We start from the raw sequence: 14,218 nt of genomic DNA on the forward strand, positions 1-14,218 counted from the left end.
GCTGAAGATGACTGCAGTTCATTTTGAAGAGCTTTGATTCAAACCTTGAGCATCGCTTCCTGGCTCTGGAGAGGAAGATGGTACATGACTCAGTCTCCTGGAGAAGTTTGTCGAGTTGACTTTCCTGATGGAAAAGTTATCAGGAAAGCCAGCATGACAAGGTCCTCCAGCAGAACAGCCCAAGAGAACCAGAAGCTTCCAAATGCCTCTCCAAACAGCTTCGCTAAACTTGGAGGAGCTCAGGACCTCACTGTGGCAAAGCAGGGCTGTGAGACTTTTGGGGGGAGCTCTGGTTCTTACCTTGAAAGTTGCTTTCTGGCTCCAATGCAGATCCCTCAGCCTGTGGGCGCAGATCCTTCATCCCGCTGACAAAGACTTTGTAGCTTCCATCACAGCAGACTTTTGGGCCTTTCCAGTGCAGATCTGTAAAGCAGGCCTGCATGAGACATTATCATGGGCTCCAGGCCTCCAGATGGACTTGTGGGAGGCATTGTTATGGGCTCTAGGTCTTCAACTAGACTCATACAGGGTATTAGGATCCAGGCCTTCAGCTGGAGTCTTTGGTCTTTAGTGTGTGGACAGATTTTCTGCACACATTATATATGATTCTTTGGGTGATCACAAAGTAATCTTTTAAAATGTGTCCTCTGTGGTGTTGGTCTCCTTGCAAAAGCCCCAAATCATGACAGGGTCCTTGCCAGAGACAGTGTTATGAGGCCCAGAGGGGTAGAGCTATGAGCCCCTTCCCACCCTTCTGGTTGGAGTTGGAGGTCAGAGGTCAAGGAGCAAGAGGGCGCCAGATCTGAGACCAGAACCTGGGAGGAAGGAAATTCTTTCAGGGCTCCTCACATTTGCCTGTCCTCCCTGGGTCCTGAGCCCAGAAGAAAGTGGGGCAAGCTGTCTGGCAGCCTTGCTTAGCCCCCGCAGTGACTCAGCAGGAGCCCCTGTGTGGGTGTGGGACCAGGGAGGAAGCCAGGCAGCTCCCCTCCCGGCACTCAGCTAATTCTGTCCCAGGCAGCAGCCAGGCCCGCAGCTAGAGCATCTGCTGGTGCTGTCTTTCCTGGTTCCTGACTCTCTTGTGGGAGCTGGGAGGCCCCTTCTTTCTGCCCTAGAGGGAAAGAGTCAGGGTGACAACCAGGAGACTTGCGCAGCAGACAAAGACATCCTGCCCTATGGTTGTCCAGGATGGGGGCAGTCAGGATGTTCAGAGAAAAGACAGAGTCAAGCACCAGACCAATGCCTGACACTATTTTTGCTACAGGCTGAGGCTGTAATCTTGGGCTTTGGGGTCAGAGAGTTTGTGGCTCAAACCCTAAGCTGATCCTGCAAGGCTGTGTGAGCCTGGGCTCCTCGCTGCACCTCTCTTAGCCCCTTCTGCAGATTTATGCTGCAGAAACACAGACCTCCCTGAGCCAGAAGGTGTGTGAGGTGCCTGCCACAGCTGTAGGTTCTGGGCTGTACCCATCTACATGACGCACACTCCCTGATCCTTGTCTCAGCTCCCTCAGAAACAAATCACCCCCTGAGGGGCCTCCCAGCTCCTAAAAGCCTTTTGGAGCACAGCAAAGAGAAGGAGAGCAGTCTAGGCCTCCCAGCCCAGCTCTCACGGTGGCCTGGGATGATAGGAGACAGACAGGAGCCAGGCCAAACAAGGCCGTTTGCAGGATGAAGGCAGAGTTTCCAGCCTCCTGATGGGCTCCCCACGCCCACGGGTCCAGATAAGGCTCTTGCCATTGGCCGGGGGCCTGCAGCCCGCGTAGATTAATGGCAGAGCACGGAAGGAGAGACTGTGGGTCAGAGCTGCTGCAGTGGTTTGTGCCAGCCAGGCACAAGGGACAGTGACGTCCCAGGTGAGTGATGTAACAGGCAGGTGAGAGGCAGGGAGCTTTTCTGTGGGAAGGGCTGTCTGGGATGGATGGAAAGACACAGAAGGATGGGGAGAGGGAGTGAAGGAGAAGAGGGAGGACAGAGAAGATTAGGAGAGGCCAGAGAGAAGAGATGGACAGGGAGGGCAGGCACACAGAGAGGCAGACAAACCTAGAGAACAACCAGGAGTAAGAGCAAGCGACCAGGACCTAAGGAAATAGTAGCAGGCAGGAGAGGCAGGCAGAAGGACAGCAAGTCATTTCCAGACTCAGGACCATTCAGCCAAGGGGCACAAGTGGTGACAGAGAGAAGACGGGAAAGGCAGACATCTGCTGCCCAGATGTCCCTTGGCCTCACAGTCTCCTGAGTCACTGGGGACACGGGTCAGGCAGGAGCAGCCTGAGAAGGGGGCTTTGGGGTCACAGGAATGCGGGTTCCAATCCCTGAACTGCCTACCACTCACCAGATGGGGTATGGGTGACCCCAGTGCTGCAGCCCTGGGTTTTTATTTCCTGGGCATTCTTGGCTGTGGCGGGACTGTGGAAATGACTTGCAGGGACAGGAAAGCAGAGGGGACAAAGGCGAGCTCACCTGTGGCCTGCATGTCCCAGCATCCAGGCAGGAGAGGGAGCAGAAGCTTGGCAGATCCTGCTGAGTGGGGAGGAGTGAGTCGCACCTCACAGCTTTTCCCCTCAGTAGTGGCTCCCCTTTGGGCCATTACCTGGAGTGAAGGGGCTTGGGGAAAAATCACAGGGTGTCTAGAGCCTCTGAACACATGCATCCTGAGGCCTGCTGGGTTGGTCTTGCTGGGGATTCTTGGAGGTTCTGGAGGTGGGCAAAGGCCGTAGTTTCCAGAACAGCCTGAGGAGGTGAGGAGAGTCAGTCTGGCACTTCCGCAGTTCTGAGTTGAAAGCCTGGTAGGGCCGGTTCCCGGGCTTCCCTTGCGTCAGAATGGCTAATTTCGCCTGTGCACTTACCTGGGCTGTGTGTGTGAGACCTTGGGTGTGTTGCCTTCTCTGTGCCTCAGTTTCTGCTGTGACAATGCTTGGAATGGTGGCTGGAACTTAGGGAGGGCCCCATACACATTTGTTTAGGATTCAAACCAGCAACATCCGCCTGAAGTTTTTGTTCCATCTCGGGAGGAACCAGATGTGACCTTGAGTCTAGACTTTCCCCTGCAGGGGTCCTGGGTGTGGGTGTGGGCCGGACACAGCCATCTGCCTGTGGCAGTCCTATCCCAGCAGGGCCTGCGGCTCATCCAAGTCCATTCCCTGCCTAGCAGAGGGGGCTGCTGGTGGGGTGCTGAAGGTGCTCACTTGGCTCTGCCTGCCTTGTGTGGTTTGGTCAGGAAGTCGGGGAGCCCAGGGAAGGGATTTGGGTGTTGGTGTGTTTGGGGCTTTCTTGGACTGCAAAAGAGAAGGGGAGTCTGACAAGATTGCAACCTCACCATGGTTGCCTTTCCAAAGCCCAGCCGGTCCTATTTGCCTGTTCTACCACATTCTTCACCCTGTGCACCCTTTCCCACACTCATCCCCCCTCCCATGGAGCCACGCTAATCTGTCCAATGTTTTTGGTTCTCAAAGGACAGGGTTGTGACTTTGCATGCATGTGTTTCCAATGTCCTTCAGCGCTCTCGGGGCCTCCAGTCCCTCTGGCCTGGTGGTTTTAAGATGGCTCTAGGAGCTGTGGGTGGGGACACATGCCTCTAATCACAGCACTCTGGGAAGCTAGGGAAGGTGGATCACAAATTTGAGCTCATCCTGGGTGACTTAGTGACTTTGTGAGTTCCCTGTCTAAAAAAAAAAAAAGAAGGGCTGGGGATATAACTCAATATGAAGGCTGTGGATTCAATACCTAGGGCTGCACACACATGCATGCAACACGTGCAAAGAAAGAAGGAAGGAAAGAAAAAAAAATAACAAAAGAGAAAATGCTATTTCTTTGTTGTTGTGTGTGCCCCTGATAATCAGTGTCTCTTCACCATGGTTTAGCATCCCAGGTTAGGGGCCACCCAGCTTATCTCTCTCCCGTGACCAACACTCAAGGGCTCCAGCATCTAGCACCAGCAGGTGTTCTGTAGCCTGCCTGGGCCCCTAGCTCCATGGCTGTTTCATGAGCTTGTCTCCCATGAGCTCTCCTTTCCTGCAGAGCCGGGAGCTGGGACCTGCAGCTCCTTCTCAGAGAAGGACTGACTTCAGAGGCAGGCTGGGCCAGGAATGTGCATCCTGGGGTAGGGCAAAAGGCCATAAATACTCAGCCTCTGGGTGTGTGACTTGTGCTGCCCCCAGTGCAAACCCTCCAGGAGACTCTGCAGGATGCCGCACCCTGGCCTGGTCTCTTCCCTTTCCCAATCCTACTCCCCCACCCCTTGACTTGGTTTTCCTGGAATGCTTCCTTCATAAATCCTGTTTGCGGGAATCCTCATACAAGGGCAGAAGCAGAGGGCATTGCTGCACCAAGAATGTCCTGGAACATCCCATGGCAGGCCTCCAGGCAGGCCGTGGGCTTGAGCAACCACGTCCCAGGCATTCGCAGGGACCCACAGCTTGGCACGAGGCACTGAGTCTCTACCTGGCTGCCTGGGAAGTCTCTAGGTTCTAGATCTTGCCCTAGTCCGGTAGGTGTAGACTGCTTTCTGGTGCTTTTCATTTATATTTCTTTGTTCTGCAGTTTGTCTTCTACCAGGTTTGGGAGTTCACCTGCCTGGATATTATTCTCTGCTCCTGTCATTTGCCCATTTTCCAGTTAGGGTGGCTGTCTTTTTGGATTTGTAGGAAGGATCTCCTTGAACATTCCACATGGCAGACACTTGTTTGGTTTGGAGCCTCCACTGGAGGTTCCGTATGTGTGTGTGTGCGTGTGTGCGTGTGTGTGTGTGTGTGTGTGTGTGTGCGTGTGTGTAGCCTATTATATGGAAGGGACCTGAGCCCTGGAGCCAGCGGTAAGACTTCCAGTCATGGAATGACCAATCCAGAGGAAGCTTGGAAAGCAACATAGATGCCCTTTGACTTACAGAGACGTCAGGTCCAGATGAACTCATGGCGAGTTTAAAATCCAGTAAGTCAAAAGTGCACTTATGGCCAGGCATGGTGGTACACGCCTGTAATTCTGGCACTTGGAAGGTGCAGGCAATAGGAGTTCGAGGCCAGCTTGGGCTACACAGTGATTTCAAGGACAGCCTAAAAGACATAGCGAGACCCTGTCTCAAAAACAAACAGACAGATAAAACTGCATTTACTACTCTTAACCCGCCTAACACCCTAAGTTGGCACCACAGTCCCCTGGAGAGTTTTGGTTGTCTCCCCTTACAATTATGGGGCTGAACAAGCTGTCACTCAAAGCCATTGCATCTTGAAAGTGTATCAGACTAGCTTTTGGGGATGGGAGAAGGGAGGGGATCTAAAATTTGAGGTATAGCTTCTATTGAGTACATATTGGTTTTTGGACTATCATAAAGTTAAGAAACTGGAGGTTAGATCACTGTAGTCAAGCCCTGTGTGCTTTAATTTCTAACAATGACAACAATGCAGGCATTGTGTGGTACCTGTTTCCAAAGCCTCAGTCTCCTTGTCCATCAAATGGGCAGATATGTTCCTGCACAGAGCGCCATTTGGGGGCAGTCTGTGACAACAATTTCTAATGGGCCAAGCCCGCCATGTAAGTGCTCAATAAATTATGAGGCCAGTACCCGTGATGATGTGTGTACTGTAGATCAGGTACTACACTGAGGTTGCCTGGGATGAGTATGTGTTATACAGGAGGCTTTTTGTGCATGGGTGGCCTTGGGTACAGTGGACAGGACTTGGGCAGCAGCCGATGGACAGATCTGGAGAACTGCAGACAATGACAGGAGGGAGGCAGGAGGAGCCAGACCTGCTGAACAACCTGGTGGACATTGGTTACAGTCAGAGCTGCCGTAAACAGCGACAATAATAAATCCCTTAGCTTTGTGCTCACAGAGGTGCAAAATGCTTCACAGCACTTCCTGTGCCTCCCTGGGTGTGGTCAGGACCTGAGGAAACACCCAGAGACCGAGGCTGTGGTGGAGGCCGGGTTTATGACCCCTACACATAGGCAGGCTGACATCAGGTGATTGCAGCAGCTCCGGGGGGTGTCTAGGTACACACAGGGCTTAGGGACGGGGCTCACAGTTTCAAAGAATCCCCGTGGAATATTTGCTTGATGTCTAAGCGGCTCAGACAATCAGCCCAGGTGTGTAGATAGGACCAGCGACAGGAAGTTTGCAGGTCCGGTCCTGAATGTCTTGGTGGCCCTCACTTCTTGTTTGCAGAGGGCAGGCTATTGTTTTGGAGCAGTGTGAAGTTCTTTCTCAGGTCAGGCCTGACACCCTCGACCTCTGTCCTCAGCCGAAACTAGGTGCACTCACGTCAGGAACCTGTCCAGCTGCCGAGAGGACAGGATGGCGTGTGAGTACGTGCGGGGCTTGTCATCCAGCGCGTGGGACGTGCTTCCTTCGTTATTTGTGGGAGCTCTTCCTGTTCCAGCCAGGGCCCTGGGCCATTAACAGACACCTCTGCTCCATCCTCATTGCGTGCTGGGTGGCAGGGGCCTTGGGTGAGCCTCACTACACTGACGCTGAATGTGAGGCTTTGGAGAGGAAGTGTAGGTCAGACGCCAGCACTGGTGGGTGTGCAGCCGCATTCAGGGCTCTCCTTCCACGCGTTCTATTGTTCCTTGTTCTACTACGTCAATGCTGTCAACATCATATTCCAATCTCCAGACCCACGGGGCGCCGGGAAGGCCTGCAGCCACGTGCTCATCCAGGCGCTCATCCGCCCATTCTCTCGTTCGTTCATCTGTTCATTCACTCACTGCAGCATATTCTGGGAAGTGTCAGGCGCTACCTCTGGGGAGACGTGGGTGATAGGCACCACAAGGGGACACTGCTGTGGTATTTTTGCACTTCTTTGGAGTGTGTAGTCATTTTAAAATAGAAGTATAAAAAAGAAGATGGCAGAAGAGACCCTGTGTGATTTCTAAGTCCTGAGCCTGAAGTTAGGTCACCAGACTCCTTGATCAATTGATCACTGGAACACACTCCCAGAGTCACGGCCACTGGTGTCAAGTGTGCCACCCGGAGGTCACTAGGCGGAGCAGGCTCGAGCGAAGGGTACTTTTGTCAATAGAGTCAGAAAAACGGAACAAGACAGAAGAAAAGCAGTCTGCACCTACAGTTTGCTCTGCCCTGAGAACTTGGAGCTGAATTCGGTCCTGCTGTCTTCCCAGGAAACTTGCAATCTGGTCACATGTGGGAGGCAACCACGGTCATGTAAGTGCCACCTGCCCCACAGAGGTGAGCAGGGCGCCCCGAGAGAGTCAGAAGAGGGCTTGTGTTTTTTCCTAGTTTAATAAGTGATCACAAACTCTGTGTGTGTGTGTGTGTGTGTGTGTGTGTGTGTGTGTGTCTGAAACTAAGGTGTCTGCTAGGCTTTTACCCCATCCACACACAAATCAGGGACCTGCCCACCATTCTGGCTTCTGGTGGCTCCAGGCCTCCTTGGCCTGTGGCTCCATCATTCCACCTCAGCCTCCAACTGCATGGCTTCCTCCTCAAGTCTCCCTCTGTCACACTGTCTTCTAAGGCCACTGTCATGGAGCTGAGGGCCCATCCTGATGCAGGATGACCTCGTTTTGAGGTCCTGCCTTTGTTATACCTGCAAAGTATACCTTTCCCAAATAACTTCACCTTTGAAGGCTCTGGTGGACACATCTTTTGGGGGTGTGGACACCATCCTGCTTCTGTAGGGACAGAGGGGGAAATGTGGAATGCTTCCTGGACATGGTACTTGAAATTGGATTTTAAGGATGACTTTGAAGTTGTAGGAGAAATTTAAAAGGGATTGGAAGATCCTGTACCCTGGAAACAGCAGGATTTGGGACGCTGCCACCCAGCAAGTATGCTGGTGCAAGAAGACTTCAGGTGTTGACTTTAAGCTGGCTTTGTCTTCCACAAAGCAGAGCTTGGTGACCCTCTGTGGCCTGGGACTGAACCTGGGTCTTCTGGGTTTTTCTGTCTGCTCACCGTGATAGCAATGAGCTAGGGGACCTGAGAGGGGCCTAGCAAGAGCTCCTAGGAGCTGAGAAACATTAGAGAACATCTGTCACCTAGTTCTGACCCCAAAAGGCTTCTTTTGCTCTAGCACAACCTAGACCCAAGAAGTAGGCAGGAAGGTATTATTATTATTCCCATTTTTATATTTCACAACTGAGCTGGGCCTGGTGGCTCATGCCTGTAATTCCAGCACTTGGGAGGCTGAGGTAGGAGGATTGCTGGGAGTTTGAGACTAGCCTGGGCTACAAAGTGAGCTCAAGGCCAGTCTGAACTGCATAATGAGACCCTGTCTCAAAAAGACAAAAATAAACAAATAAATGAAATAGATTGTACAACTGAGGCTCCAGAGAGACAACTCACATGAATCCTACAGAAGGGCCTTGTGCTTCCACTTCCTCCGCGACATCTCCTCCCAGAGACCTCCAGAGCATGGCAGGAAAAGTTATCAGCGAACTCAGCCTGAGGGGCTCTGGCCCGAGGGGAATAGGGGTTGGAACAGGCATCCCTGGGCCCCTGGAGCCAAATGGGTTGTAAGGACTAGTCTCAGGTAGATTGAAGCCTGAGCCAGGATGACTCTTCCATCCCGGGCGTGCTGGAGAGACAGGGACTAGGAGAGACAGAGCTAGCACTAGAATCACCTTCAGCCTGGGCTCTGACGGCAGATGTGACTCTTGGTAAGTGAGCCCTGCCTGTGCCCCTGAGTCGAGCCAGAGTTTTGCCTCCAAAATACAAAAGGGTGGATTCCCTGAGCACTCAGAGAAGTGTCTTCTAAGGCCATTGTCAGGGGTAAGGAGGGTGCCCGTTAGGGCAGATTTGGGTACCCTGAAACATAGGAAAGGTGGGACAGGTATAGAAAAAACTTTTTAGAGAGCAATACTGTTTTTTTTTTTTTTTTTTTTTTTTTTTTTTTTTTTTTTTTTTTTTTTTTTTTTTTTTTGGTGGAACTGGGGATTGAACTCAGGCCCTTGCACTTGCCAAAGAAGTGCTTATTCCACTGAGCCATCTCCCTGGCCCCTAGAGAGCAATATTGTTAAAAGCAAGAACTGAGGGCAGAGAAACCTGGATGTGGGTCTTGTCACTAAAAACCATGTGACACTAGCTTTGTCACGGGGACAAGAGCAGTGCCACTCCTGAGGCTGTTGGAGACGTGTGAGCGTGTGTAAATAAGCCTTGTTAGTACAGTGCTTGGGATTTTGCACGCATCCAGTCATTTATTATTTATTACAAGAAACTAAATAAGGGCCAACGCAGGGCAGTGCAGAGGCCTGAAGAGCACCAGAGATAAGGATGCTGCTGCCTTTCTCCCAGGAATGTGGCTGAGCTTCCCTGTGTCCAGGTCAATAAAGGAATGTGATCAGTTAGAGATCTTAGGTAATGAAAAAAGAAGCCACCCTATCCCTCTGGGGAAGCAGTGCCGTCCTTTGCCACTAATTTCCAAAGTATTTCTCACTGGGCAGGAGGTGTCAAGAAAGACACCCGGAAGAAAGCAGTGGGCAGCGTCGCTGCAGAGTGGTTTTCACGTGAGAGATGCTTGTATGGGGAAGAGGGAGGGAAGTCAGAGGTGACCCGGGAAGGCACCTGCCTGTGAGGATCAGGAACGGGATGAGGGTCTGGACTCTCAGGACCCAGGGACAGAGCTTAGAGCCTTCAGAGCTGGGTGGCGCTAACCTGTCACAGATAGCAAGAAACTCAAACCTTTTCACCTGGAATCAGGAAGATGCTGGGATCAGATTTCCTAGCTGTGTGGCCTCAGGCCAGTGACTTCACTTCTCTGGGCCTGTTTTTGCAGGGTGCTGTACACATATGTGCCTTTCATCAGTTTCCCAGTTGTGGACTATTTCAGGTAGACGTGGTGCTAGGACTTTCTTTACAATTTACAGTTGGCAAAGGACTCATTGTCGTTGAGCATAGCGCTTCCAATGCATGGGGCGGGGGGCGGTTCTGTACCTCTACCTGAGGGACGAGGAGCCTGGGGCTTGGAGGGACAAATTTATACATTTTTGTCCTTCCTGACTTGCCCTGGAGTCAAGAGCTGGGCCACAGGTGGGCAGGAAAGAGCTGGGCCCTGGCCCCTAGCTCACCTTCCCCATCTGTCCAGGCAGAAGGGAACTAAGAATAGAAGCCTGCGATATTACTGCTACTGCTCCTAATTATTATTACAAATAGTAAAGAATGACAGCCACGGAATGCTTGTCCTAGAACAAGCCCTGCCCTGAGAACCTAAGGAGCCCACATCCGTGCTTTCAACCAAGCAGGGACTGGAAATATTTAGGGAAAAATTGCTTCTGTACTGACCAGGTACAGACTGTATCTTGCAGTTTTTTGTTTGTTTCTGTTTTTGTCCTTAAATGATGTGGTGTAACAACTATTTCCATAGATTTACATTGTGTCGGGGATATTAAGTCATCCAGAGATAATTTGAACTATATGGGAGACATGATAAGTGAGCAATATATGCCCATATGGAAATGTCACAGTCAATCCAATAATTTGTGCTATCAATTTTAAATAGGAGGACACACAAGGGTTACATGCAGTTATTGCACTATTTTAGATAAGAGACTTACACATCAGAGGATTTGGGTCCCCCAGGGCGACCCTGGAACCCATACTGCCTGCATATGAGGGGGCGCCTATACATTACATTTGACACGTATGTAGTCCTTGCTGCTGTCTTATGATGTAGGAACCGTTATTATCACATCTGTTCTACAGAGAAGGCGATTGAGGTACGGTGGTGGCCATGGTCCTGGTCTTGGTCTTGCCCAAGGTCACGGGGTATAGGGCTCCGCCAGTGCTGCTGTTCTGCCTGGGTTCTGATAGAGATGCGCTCAGGATAGCAGAGATGTGGGGGTGGGGGACAGAGCTGTGACTGGGGTCCTTTCCTCTCTCCTCTCCTGGACTGCTGAGGGTGGGGGAGGCGTGCTCCACGGGAGGAAACGACCCAGTCTGTTCCCGGTGGGGGGAGTAAAGGGAGGGCGCCAAATGTGCGCAGAGGATGTGTGTCACCCGGTGCCAGCCCCCTTTAGCCCTGGTGCGCAGAGGAAATGCTGCAACCTCTGACCACTAGCAGCTCTCAGCCCAGCCAGAACCCTAGACATGATGTTATCCACATAGGGCAGCATCGGTTTCCGTAACGTAGTGGTTATCGCGTTCGCCTAACACATAGGGCAGCATCTCTGCAGACGCCGCTGCTGCGTCTGACTCCGCTGGGACTCCACCCCCACTGCCCATGGTGGGGCCTGGGGCGGGGGAGGGCCTGGTGCATGCTTCCTCTGCGCTCTGCTCTCCACTGCTTTAATCAATACTTGTCCTTCCTACTTGGCTCAGATGTCCCCCTCCCCAGGAACTGTCAAAACTCTCAGGCTGGTCATAGCTCTCCTTATCTCTCTGTCTTGTACCTGTGTGTTCCTGGTGGGAAGCATTAGGGTAAACTGAGGCACGATTGAGACCACCAAGACAGGCAGCGTTTGAGCAATGTTTAACAACTCTATTGTAGACCAGGTGTGGGTAGGCTGAGGGCAAAGAGACCATTAGCCCCAAGCCAATGGTCTTTTACAGCGGAGCTTACATAGGGGATGGGGGCATTGCTGAGGGGGCTGTAAAAGTTCGAGTCTCTGAGAAAGGGGGTCTAGGGCTAGTTGAAAGGCAGGGGAGTGTTGGATATGGTAGTGTGGTTGGGGGAGGTGGTTCCTGGCAGGCATAGTACCTCTCTTGTGGTGTTTTGTAGAATCAGTTCTCTGTTGAGCTGTGGGGGGCAGCTACCGGCTTCCTGTTGAATACTAAGCTCCTGCACGTGTGAATAACAGATATGCTTGGGGAGGCTTTCTCTCCTAGCTGGTGGAGGTCTTGTTCAGAGACCTGATAGATAGGAGCCCTAGAAAAGCAATCCCCTCACCCCCTGAGGCCTACGAAACCTGGCACAGGGACTGTGGACATAGCCACATGCCCTAGGACACACTTGAAGGTGCTTGTCAACTTGCACGGATGATAGTTTTAGAGGCAGTGTGGCATCCTGGCTGATTTGGCTCTGCAGAGCTGCTCCCCATCCCAGCTTCCCTACTCCATCCGCACGCTCAGCCAAGGGGCTTGGTCTCCCTGAGCCTGGCGGTGGCCCTTCCCAGGGCTCAAGTGGCTGTCTGGGTTAAGTGCTTAGTCCAGTCCCCAGCACAGGTCACATCTCAGCGTGTCCCTCCTGGCATTATCATCTACACCAATCAGGTCATAGTCACAGGAGGGCAGCCCCGGTGCCCTCAGGGATACCTTCAGGGACACCTCTGGAACAATCTCCCCTCCTCCTGGGTGGGGCGACACCCCAGTTGCAATTCGGGGCCCCTTGAGCTCCGATCCCTCAGTGAGATTTTTTAAGTGGTTTTATTCAATCAAAGCAACAGATGACCTTTACGTAATAAAGCCTAACCTCGGATCTATAAAGACTAGCAGTGAATTTACGTGCAGGAAGCTGGGGTTACTTATTTCTGCTTCTTTTAACATTTTTCTTAGTCCATGTTTGCAGTACACAATGCTTGCATTCATTGTGGAGAGTTGGTGCATGCACATAATGCATTTTCATTCCTTTTATGTCCCATGTCCCCTTCCATGTCCCTCCTTTCCCCTCCATCTCTTTTTATTATTTATTTATTCTCATGTTATGTATTTGGTACAGGGTCTCACTACGCACCTTGGACTTGTAATGATCCCCGTTTGCAGCCTCCCTAGTGTGGGATTACAGGCATGCTTCACCACACACAGACTGGGTTGCCGGCTCAGTGTGCCCCAGGGGTGGAGCCGGCATGACATGCGGGACTGGGGACTGAACCTTGGTCCCTGCACTTGCCAAAGAAGGTGCTTAGTCCTGTGAGCTATCTTGCCGGCCCTCTTTTTATTTTATTTTTTATTATTTTTAAGTTTATTGGTACAACTTAAATGTACAGAATGATCACATTCATCATAGGGAATTTGTACCTGTATGTGATGTATCTTTTTTTTTTTTTTTTGAACCGGGGATTGAACTCAGGCCCTTGTGCTTGCCAGGGAAGCACTTATTCCTGTGAGCCATCTCCCCGGCCCCAAAATGGCGGAAGGATTTTTTTTTTTTTGGGGGGGGGTGCTGGCTCAGAATGCCTTCAGGGCATGTTTGGCTGGCTGAAGTTGGGGGGATCGAACCACAGCAACCTGAGACTGACTGCTTTGTTGAAGCAGCCACTTAAAGAACTGAGCTAAGGGGCAGGCCCCAGGCGATGTATCTTGATTCCTCCTTTTGTCCCCATTCCCCTCCCGTCCCTTCAAACCCTCTTCTTCTTATTTACAAAGCTTTTTTTCAATTTTCCCTTCTTTTCTCATTTCTTTCTTTTCCCTTCCTTGCCTTCTTTCCTCCCTTTCTCCCTTCCTAGTTCCCCTTTCCTTTTGTACACTTTCTTCCGATTTCACTAAATCTATTATACATTTTGGTTCTTATTTAGACTTTCAGTTTGTCCCACCAGAGAGACAATGTGGTATGTACATGTTTGTCTGATATACAATTTATTTCACCTGAAAGGAAGTCTCAGTGGGCAGTTTGGAGCATGTTTATCAAGAAGGAGAGCTTGGGTGTGACACGATGTGTGGACTTTGGTTGGTTAAAGCTCTGGTTTCAAATTTGTCCCTCCTCTGTGCACCATGGGGCTGTACTGAACCACTCCTGTTCATTAAGGACCTACTGTGTGCCGCATCCCTGATACTTAGATTCTCTAAACAATCTCTCTTTTGCAGGGTATGGTAGTACATGCTGCTGGTCCCAGCACACAGAGAAGCCAAGGAAGGAGCATCTCAAGTTTGAGTCCCACCTGGGTATCTTAGCAAGACTCTGTCTCAAAATAAAGAGTTGAAAAGGACAATGGAAAGGCCCTGGCTCAAACTCCAGTATGGTAGGGCTGGCCAGATAGCTCAGCAGATCATCTGCTTAGGCAGGCACTGGGATGGGGACTCAATCCCTGGTGTGTCGGCCCCACCCCCAGGGCATGCTGAAATGGCAATTGAGACTGAGCGTGCCTGTAATCCCAGCACTTGGGAGGTTGAAAACAACAGAATCACTGAGTCTGATCTGTGTAGTGAGACCTTGTAGACCCTGCACTAAAACACACACACACACACACACACACACACACCCCAAAACCAGTTTGGGAAATTTGTTTTAACTGTGTAAAACTCACAAAATCCTATATAATTTTAAAAATATTTATTTATTTATTTATTTATTTATTTATTTATTTGGTACAGAGTCTTACTATGCAGCTCAGA

At 51.1% G+C, this 14,218-nt stretch overlaps 1 protein-coding gene across 3 annotated transcripts in view; it reads left to right on the forward strand.

The window, feature by feature from the left end:
• Positions 1-14,218, forward strand: part of Cmklr1 (chemerin chemokine-like receptor 1) — a 52,162-nt gene that overhangs the window by 30,806 nt on the left and 7,138 nt on the right. The window contains exon 1 of one of the 3 annotated variants that reach the window (XM_023721004.1): positions 1,829-1,850. The exons of the other annotated variants lie outside the window; for them this stretch is intronic. The gene's annotated coding sequence lies outside the window, so the exon portion shown is untranslated. Of the gene's footprint in view, positions 1-1,828; positions 1,851-14,218 lie in introns of those variants that run through there. 3 annotated transcript variants of the gene reach the window in all.

This window comes from Octodon degus, unplaced genomic scaffold (genome assembly GCF_000260255.1).
Source record: "Octodon degus isolate 3935 unplaced genomic scaffold, OctDeg1.0 scaffold00079, whole genome shotgun sequence".
In the NCBI taxonomy this organism is placed as follows: Eukaryota; Metazoa; Chordata; class Mammalia; order Rodentia; family Octodontidae; genus Octodon; species Octodon degus.